Below are 7,422 nucleotides of genomic sequence, written 5' to 3' on the forward strand. Positions count from 1 at the left end.
ACTGAAATCTGATGTGTGGATATCACTTCAAACATTTGCCATTGAAACACACAGGGGCTTATGAATCATTTAGCACTTCCTAAGGCTTCCACTAGATGTCCCCAGTCTTTACAAAGTGGTTTGAGTCTCCTACTATCAAAACTGACTGAAAGAGAGGCTGTGGAAAGTGGTCACAGGTGGAGGGCCATTTACCATTATGACTTCGCCGCCCATGGCTACCCTCCCCTTTTGAAACGTTTTGAAAGACAATGCAAACGTCCCCATGGGATATTACTGAAGCTCTGGTTGAAAAAGGCACAAAAGATTTATGTTATACAACGTTTGACATGTTTGAACGAACTTAAATATTATTTTTTTGTACATTCGTGACGACAAGTCCTACTCAGCACGGTACATTTTCAGTAGCCTTCGGAGCGCGCTAACAATTGGGACATAAATGATTAACTTTTTCGAACAAAAATACATTTGTTATGGACCTGGGATTCCTGGAAGTGCTTTCAGATAAAGATAACCAAAGGTAAGGTTTTATTTACAATAGTATTTTTGATGGTTGATCATTCCAAGATGGCTCCAACATGTATAGCCTAGCCTATTTTGCTGGGTATACCACGTCGTTTATTGCAAAGTGTGATTTCCCAGTAAAGCTATTTTTAAATCTGGCAAAGCAGTGGCATTCAAGACATGTTAATCTATAGGTCTTTGAATGACAATATTACATTTTAACAATGTTTTCGAATAGTAATTTTGTAAATTGTAGCACTGATTCATCGGAAGCATTTGAGGGAAAAGATTTTCTGAATGTCACGCGCCGATGTAAAATGCTGTTTTTATATATAAAAATGAACTTTATCGAACAAAAAATGCATGTATTGTGTAACATGATGTCCTAAGATTGTCATCTGATGAAGATTGTCAAAGGTTAGTGCTGCATTTAGCTGTGTTTTGGGTATTTGTGATGCATGCTAGTTGCTTTGAAAATGGCTGTGTGATTATTTCTGGCTGTGTTCTCTCCTAACATAATCTAATGTTTTGCTTTTGCTGTAAAGCCTTTTTGAAATCGGACAACGTGGTTCGATTCAGGAGAGGTGTATCTATAAAACGGTGTAAAATAGTCATATGTTTGAGAAATTGAAGTTATAGCATTTATGAGGTTTTGCATTTCACGCGACGCGATTCCACTGGCTGTTGATTAGGGTGGGACGCAAGTGTCCCACTGGCCCAGACAGGTTAATTTTGAGTGTGACTCCAAATCCAGACCTCCTCGTGTTGATAAATTGGATTTCCATTGATTATTTTTGTGTGATTTTGTTGTCAGCACATTCAACTATGTAAAGAAAAAAGTATTTAATACGATTATTTCATTCATTCAGATCTAGGATGTGTTATTTTAGTGTTCCCTTTATTTTTTTGAGCAGTGTATAAATGCAATTTTTTTAAATCCTTTGCCAAGATAATCCAGCCCCCTGACAGGTGGGGCATATCAAGAAACTGATTAAACAGCAGGATCATTACATTTACATTTTAGTCATTTAGCAGACACTCTTATCCAGAGCAACTTACAGTAGTGAATGCATACATTTCATACATTTTTTTTTTTCCTGTGCTGGCCCCCGTGGGAATCAAACCCACAACCCTGGCGTTGTAAACACCATGCTCTACCAACTGAGCTATAGGGAAGTCTACAGCTGCACCGTGTGCTGGGGACAATAAAAGGTCACTCTAAAATGTGTCACACAACACAATAACACAGATGTCTCAAGTTTTCATTGAGAGTGCAATTGGCATGCTGACTGCAGGAATGTCCACCAGAGCTGTTGCCAGAGAATTGAATGTTAATTTATCAACTATAAGCCACCTGCAACGTGATTTGAGAGAATTTGGCAGTACGTCCAACCGGCCTCACAACCGCAGACCACATGCATTGCGTCGTGTGGGGGAGCGGTTTGCTGATATCAACATTGTGAACAGAGTGCCCAATGGTGGCAGTGAGGTTATGGTATGGGCAGGGCAGGGCAGTACACAATTGCATTTTATCGATGGCAATTTGAATGCAAAGAGATACCGAGATGAGATCCTGAGGCCCATTGTCGTGCTATTCATCTGGCACCATCATCTCATGTTTCAGCATGATAATGCACGGCCCCATGTCGCATGGATTTGTACACAGTTCCTGGAAGCTGAAACGTCCAAGTTCTTCCATGGCCTGCGTACTCACCAGACATGTCACCTATTGGCATGTTTAGGATGCTCTGGATTGACGTGAACGATAGCACGTCCAGTTCCCGCCAATATCCAACAACTTTGCACAGCCATTGAAGAGGAGTGGGACAACATTCCACAGGCCACAATCAACCGTCTGATCAATTCTATGTGAAGAAGATGTGTTGTCCTGCATGAGGCAAATGGTGGTCAGGTCAGATACTAACTGGTTTTCTGATCCACACCCCTACCATTAAGCTATCTGTGACCAACAATTTAATTAAATTTACTGATTTACTTTTATAAACTGTAACTCTTTGAAATTGTTGCATGCTGCGTATATGTTTTTGTTCAGTATACTTCCCCAGCGTCAGATGAACTGATGCTACCATTTTTGCAAATAATCCCATGTTTAATACCAAGTTCACTGTCAAAGTGGCAAAGTGCCTATCCAAGATCGCACCCATGTCACCTGACAGCTCACCTGACGGGTCAGGTGACCACCAAATGACTGACACACTGTCACGCTTCTCTAAAGCTGAACCCAGAAGCAGACCAGGACAAGGTGAGTAAAATGAAGGTGAGTATTTATTTACAGACTCGAGGTGAGAATGGAATAATCCAGGAGACGGAGCGGCATCTGAGGTGAGTGAATAGGCAGATCCAATGATGTCACTGAAACCACCGACGACCAGGCAAGGGGGTTGAATGTTCCGGGGGGATGACTGTAGACAGAGTAAACGGGGGTGAGTAACCGGCAAAAAGTACAGAACAACAAAACTAACTCAGGTAACATGAGGCTGATACGCTGACACAACATACTGTTCATTGCTAACGATCCGGCAGGGAATGGATGTCAGGTCAGAGCTTATGAAGATAAGAGGTGATGATCAGGACCAGGTGTGCAGATGGCTGATAAGATGCAGTTGCGGGTAATCGAGAGATCTCCCGCCTAGCTTCGTCGCCCGGCAACCAGACAGGGTGTGTTCAGAAACCTCAGGAAACAACTCCAAAACAGAAAACAGGCAGCTCAGGCAGAAAACAGACTCTGGAAGCAGGATTCACGACACACACATTCAACACACCAAACAATTCATTGTCTGGCAGTCATCATCCCATGATACTCCAGTATAGTGAGTTCTCTACCTGAATATCTGATGTATTTTGTTACTATGTACTGTGGTGGAAATTCAAAACCAGGGACACCTGAAGTCAATATTAAACAAATCACTCTTTATTGTCAGTTAACTGAAGATGTTACAACAAACACACTTACATTGTACAAGTCTGCCAGGGCGGTCTCTTCAGTTCTCTTACAGTGGGGGGAAAAAGTATTTGATCCCCTGCTGATTTTGTACGTTTGCCCACTGATAAAGGAAGGATCAGTCTATAATTTTAATGGTAGATTTATTTGAACAGTGAGAGACAGAATAACAACAAAAATATCCAGGAAAATGCATGTCAAAAATGTTATCAATTGATTTGCATTTTAATGAGGAAATAAGTATTTGACCCCTCTCAATCAGAAAGATTTCTGGCTCCCAGGTGTCTTTTATACAGGTTAGGAGCTTGAGAATAGGAGCACACTCATCAAGGGAGTGCTCCTAATCGCAGCTTGTTACCTGTAAAAAAGACACCTGTCCACAGAAGCAATCAATCAATCAGTTTCCAAACTCTCCACCATGGCCAAGACCAAAGAGCTCTCCAAGGATGTCAGGGACAAGATTGTAGACCTATACAAGGCTGGAATGGGCTACAAGACCATCGCCAAGCAGCTTGGTGAGAAGGTGACAACATTTGGTGCGATTATTCACTGATGGAAGAAACACAAAAGAACTGTCAATCTCCCTCGGCCTGGGGCTCCATGCAAGATCTCACCTCGTGGGGTTGCAATGATCATGAGAACGGTGAGGAATCAGCCCAGAACTACACGGGAGGATCTTGTCAATGATCTCAAGGCAGCTGGGACCATAGTCACCAAGAAAACAACTGGTAACACACTACGCCGTGAAGGACTGAAATCCTGCAGCGCCCGCAAGGTCCCCCTGCTCAAGAAAGAATATATACATGCCCGTCTGAAGTTTGCCAATGAACATCTGAATGATTCAGAGGACAACTGGTGAAAGTGTTGTGGTCAGATGAGACCAAAATGGAGCTCTTTGGCATCAACTCAACTCGCCGTGTTTGGAGGAGGAGGAATGCTGCCTATGACCCCAAGAACACCATCTCCACCATCAAACATGGAGGTGGAAACATTATGCTTTGGGGGTGTTTTTCTGCTAAGGGGACAGGACAACTTCACCGCATCAAAGGGACAATGGACGGGGCCATGTACCATCAAATTTTGGGTGAGAACCTCCTTCCCTCAGCCAGGGCATTGAAAATGGGTCGTGGATGGGTATTCCAGCATGACAATGACCCAAAACACACGGCCAAGGCAACAAAGGAGTGGCTCAAGAAGAAGCACATTAACCTCTTGGGGCTAGGTGGGACGCTAGCGTGCCACCCGTAGTGCACTCCATCAACAGCAGGTGCATTTCAAGAGCGGCAAATTTGAATCCAAATAAATGTCAAAATTCAAATTTTTCAAAAATACAACTATTTTACACCATTTGAAAGATAAACATCTCCTTAATCTAACCACGTTTTACGATTTCAAAAAGGTTTTACGGCGAAAGCATAAATTTAGAGTATGTTAGGACAGTACATTTACAAGAGTTGTGTGTAATGTTTTGTCAAGTCAAAGACAGGGTCACCAAAACCATAAAACCAGCTAAAATGATGCACTAACCTTTTACAATCTCCATCAGATGACACTCCTAGGACATTATGTTAGACAATGCATGCATTTTTAGTTCTATCAAGTTCATATTTATATCCAAAAACAGCGTTTTACTATGGCATTGATGTTGAGGAAATCGTTTCCCTCCAATAACCGGCAGTCAAGTCAGCGTCACAAATTAAATAATTAAAATTAGAAAACATTGGTAAAATATTATATTGTCATTTAAAGAATTATAGATTTACATCTCTTGAACGCAATCAACTTGCCAGATTTAAAAATAACCTTACTGGGAAATCACACTTTGCAATAATCTGAGCACTGCGCCCAGAAAAATACGCGTTGCGATACAGACTAGACGTCATGTTGGGGAGATCTAAAATCGAAAATACTATGTAAATAATCCATTACCTTTGATTCTCTTCATCAGATGTCACTTCCAGGTATCACAGGTCCATAACGAATGTAGTTTTGTTCAAAAAAGCTCATCATTTATGTCCAAAAATCTCCGTCTCGTTAGCACATGATGTAAGCCAGCCGGACTTCTCGTCATGAACGAGGGGAAAAAATATATTTACGTTCGTTCAAACATGTCAAACGTTGTATAGCATAAATCATTAGGGCCTTTTTTAACCAGAACATGAATAATATTCAAGGTGGACGAATGCATACTCTTTTATAACGTATTGGAACGAGGGTACCCAACATGAACTCGCGCGCCAGGTGTCTAATGGGACATCATCGTTCCATGGCTCTTGTTCGGTCAGATCTCCCTCCAGAAGACTCAAAACACTTTGTAAAGGCTGGTGACATCTAGTGGAAGCAATAGGAAGTGCCAAAATATTCCTAAGCCCCTGTGTTTTTCAATGGGATAGGTTTAAAGTCAATACAACACATCAGGTATCCACTTCCTGTCAGAAAATGTCTCAGGGTTTTGCCTGCCAAATGAGTTCTGTTATACTCACAGACACCATTCAAACAGTTTTAGAAACTTTAGAGTGTTTTCTATCCATATATAATAAGTATATGCATATTCTAGTTACTGGGTAGGATTAGTAACCAGATTAAATCGGGTACATTTTTTTTATCCAGACGTGCAAATGCTGCCCCCTAGACCCAACAGGTTAAGGTCCTGGAGTGGCCTAGCCAGTCTCCAGACCTTAATCCCATAGAAAATCCGTGAATGGAGCTGAAGGTTCGAGTTGCCAAATTTCAGCCTCGAAACCTTAATGACTTGGAGAAGATCTGCAAAGAGGAGTGGGACAAAATCCCTCCTGAGATGTGTGCAAACCTGGTGGCAAACTACAAGAAATGTCTGACCTCTGTGATTGCCAACAAGGGTTTTGACACCAAATACTAAGTCATGTTTTGCAGAGGGGTCAAATACTTATTTCCCTCATTAAAATGCAAATCATTTTCTACAATTTTTGACATGTGTTTCTCTGGATTTCTTTTGTTATCCTCTATGGGCTCGGTGGGACGCTTGCGTCCCACCTACTCAACAGCCAGTGTAATCCCGTGGCGCGATATTCAAATACCTCAAAAATGCAAAAACTTTTGCAGTCATCATTCCCCATTCTGGCGCCTTCTGAGAGCTTATGGGAGCCTTAGAAAATGTCACGTTACAGCAGAGATCCTCTATTTTCCATAAAGAGGCTATAGAAGGCCAAGAAATGGTCAGAGAGGGCCACTTCCTGTATGCAATCTTCTCAGGTTTTGGCCTGCCATATGAGTTTTGTTATACTCACAGACACCATTCAAACAGTTTTAGAAACGTTAGGGTGTTTTCTATCCAAATCAAACAATGATATGCATATTCTAGTTTCTGGGCAGGAGTAATAACCAGATTAAATCGGGTACGTTTTTTATCCGGCCGTGAAAATACTGCCCCCTATCCTAAACAGGTTAAGACCTTGACCTCATACAGTTACACACATGCTTCATTTATTTTATGGAAATATTATCATCATAATAAAGCTCAAATCTACTGGCAAGGTTATATTTCTAGCAACTGGAGTTAATCTATCAAAAATACACACACAAGGGATCTGAAAATAAATCTCTCAATATTTAACCATTGCTCTTACCACAATTGGGTTGCATTGACATTTGTTCTGTACTAACTGTCCCTGTCCCTGTTGTTTAACAAATCCGCTAGGTACTTCAAAAAGTTGGTGCTGACTTATCAGCTCAATATTTTGTACTAAAACATTTACTTGGGTCTACTTCAATTCTGGACAGTGTTCCATGTAATGGAAACAGATTTTTCTTTGAGATTGCATTACCTTCAAAACTTGTCAAACAAAAACAACCTTCAATTATTACTCATCTTCCTTATCTATAGGGGGAAGGGAAGCTCATCCAGCGTTGGCAGCTCATCAGTCTCACCATCCTCTTGAGGAGCATTAAAAATGATGGCTGCTTAGACCTAATTAGCCAGA

The 7,422-nt window shown here is 41.3% G+C and overlaps 1 non-coding gene across 1 annotated transcript; it reads right to left on the bottom strand.

Moving 5' to 3' along the window:
* Positions 1 to 1,604: 1,604 nt before the first annotated feature.
* Positions 1,605 to 1,680, bottom strand: trnav-uac (transfer RNA valine (anticodon UAC)). The gene has a single exon. It is a non-coding gene; the product is annotated as a tRNA-Val (tRNA).
* Positions 1,681 to 7,422: the final 5,742 nt, after the last annotated feature.

This window comes from Salmo salar, chromosome ssa20, assembly GCF_905237065.1.
Source record: "Salmo salar chromosome ssa20, Ssal_v3.1, whole genome shotgun sequence".
Lineage (NCBI taxonomy): Eukaryota > Metazoa > Chordata > Actinopteri > Salmoniformes > Salmonidae > Salmo > Salmo salar.